General features: G+C 56.7%; 1 non-coding gene across 1 annotated transcript in view; it reads right to left on the bottom strand.

Annotated features, from left to right (window-relative positions):
* Positions 1–471, bottom strand: part of LOC126304784 (small subunit ribosomal RNA) — a 1,893-nt gene extending 1,422 nt beyond the window's left edge. The window contains exon 1 of the ribosomal RNA XR_007553175.1: positions 1–471. This exon is cut by the window's left edge and continues 1,422 nt beyond it. This is a non-coding gene — a ribosomal RNA (small subunit ribosomal RNA).
* Between the last annotated feature and the right edge of the window lie 2,029 nt (positions 472–2,500).

Below are 2,500 nucleotides of genomic sequence, written 5' to 3'. Positions count from 1 at the left end.
GCCGGGAGTGGGTAATTTGCGCGCCTGCTGCCTTCCTTGGATGTGGTAGCCGTTTCTCAGGCTCCCTCTCCGGAATCGAACCCTGATTCCCCGTTACCCGTTACAACCATGGTAGGCGCAGAACCTACCATCGACAGTTGATAAGGCAGACATTTGAAAGATGCGTCGCCGGTACGAGGACCGTGCGATCAGCCCAAAGTTATTCAGAGTCACCAAGGCAAACGGACCAGACGAGCCAATCCGATTGGTTTTGATCTAATAAAAGCGTCCCTTCCATCTCTGGTCGGGACTCTGTTTGCATGTATTAGCTCTAGAATTACCACAGTTATCCAAGTAACGTGGGTACGATCTAAGGAACCATAACTGATTTAATGAGCCATTCGCGGTTTCACCTTAATGCGGCTTGTACTGAGACATGCATGGCTTAATCTTTGAGACAAGCATATGACTACTGGCAGGATCAACCAGGGAGCTGCGTCAACGAGAGCTGAGCAGCCGGCCGCCCGGGAGTGTGTCCCGAGGGCCCGCGCGAACACGCAAGCGTCCGCTCAATTATTCTGCAAACAGGAGGAGGCTGAGCTCCCCTGCACGATACACCTCGAAACCCTCTCAGGTCCCGGCGGCGCGCAGCGCCGTCCTAAGTACTTGGTCGGGTTCGAGAGAGGCGCAATCGCCCGGAGATAGGCGAGTAGACGCTTTCAGTGCGAACACCCGTGCTCCCAACTGAGCTTGCCGCTGCCGACAGAGGCCCGGGAGCGTGCTGTCGTGGCATTGCCGGCGGGAAACAACACGCGCCACCTACGGTGACCGGCAGCTCCAACGCCAGCGCCACAGAAGGGCAAAGCCCCACTTGGGTGCAGAAGCGAACTCTCCCAGCACAGCGCACGCGCCAACACGTCCGCAGAGCTGCGATACAAACCACCTGCGAGAACCGCTGGGGGCGACCGAGCAGCAGACGGCGTCGCGACGCCGAGTGCCGGGCGGCGGCGCATCCTCAACGCACACAGTCCGCAATCGGACCAGCACACTGCAGATGTCCACCGCGCTTCGCACCGGGCTCGGCAGAACCCACTTTGGCCGCCTGGCGCCGCGCGCAGGGTGCGCCGGCGCATAGCTGGGACGCCAGCCGGGCCCGTCGGCCGGCGCTCCTGCCACTGGGCGCCCCCCACCAGCCGGCTGTAGTGCGTGCGCTCACGCAGCGCGCGGCCAGCACGCCGGGCGGCCCCCCCCTCACCGGCCGGGGACTGTCCCGCCAAGCCACAGCCTCGTATCGCTTCATACCCACATGGCCAACTCAGGTTCGGGGGCATGGCGGGTACCGCCGAAACAACCGGTTCACAGATGTACCGATCGTCGCTATCACCGATGCACCTGCAGCGCGAACAACCGCTCAACAACTGATTTCCAGTTCATTTGCGGATCTTTGGCAGCAAACGTATACGTCAATCTACATTTGCGAAATCTACGATTCTGGCATGCCTGCATGTTATGTGTCACGACACGCTACATCAGCCCACATACACACTGCGGCATGTACACGAGAGAACACGTGGAAGATGGTCCGCGCACGTGTGCAATGTCCCTTGCGCGGTCGACTGTCAACCGGCCTCTGTAGCATGTCGCAGATGTGGAACGCGGTCCACCGTGCTATCATGTTGTGTGGGGCAATACGATTAAATAGGAAAACCCTCGTCGCTACATCAACAGACGGCTCACGCTGATTCCCGGCAGAGGGAGGAGGGGGGGGGGGGGGGCCAACATGCAATACTTTCGTCCGTACCTACTTACCACATGTCTGTACGGCGTACAACAGTGCAATCTCGCTGTAATGGGGAGACGAGACAAGTAGCATCGTGCACAACATATGGCCCTTATGATTCGCCATTGTAGGGCGCAGCCGGTGTACGGTCAAGCATGTGCCACATTATGTCACTCAGTACGTAACGACGGATGATCAGTGTGGGTTACGCGTACATCAGCGGACAGTCCACACAGGCCGTACCACAACGTACACTGACTGCATCGACAACCGAATGCAACTGAACAGCTGCAAGGCTCATTTCACAAACAAACGCCTGACCGACCAGCTTGGAAGGGCAGGAGGGGAGGGCGATATTCGTTCTGTAGCGGTACACCCTTCCAGTGGTTAGCGGGACTGTGTAGAAAGTACGCAACACTCGAAAGACCTTTATGTGAGGGTACGCACCATGGCATCAAGAAATACACATGACACCAGAGGATCCAAGCAGTGAACTATGTTCAGAGGGTTGCTGTTAGGCAAAGCTACATTCCTGTGACGTTACATGTGACAGTTAAGGTGCAGTGTAAGTTAGGTTAAGGTGCAGTGTAAGTTAGGTTAAGGTGCAGTGTAAGTTAGGTTAAGGTGCAGTGTAAGTTAGGTTAAGGTGCAGTGTAAGTTAGGTTAAGGTGCAGTGTAACTTAGGTTAAGGTGCAGTGTAACTTAGGTTAAGGTGCAGTGTAAGTTAGGTTAAGGTGCAGT

Source organism: Schistocerca gregaria, unplaced genomic scaffold (assembly GCF_023897955.1).
Source record: "Schistocerca gregaria isolate iqSchGreg1 unplaced genomic scaffold, iqSchGreg1.2 ptg000186l, whole genome shotgun sequence".
NCBI classification, from domain to species: Eukaryota; Metazoa; Arthropoda; class Insecta; order Orthoptera; family Acrididae; genus Schistocerca; species Schistocerca gregaria.
The sequence above is the reverse complement of the archived record's forward strand: the minus strand, read 5'-3'. Positions and strand labels throughout refer to the sequence as shown.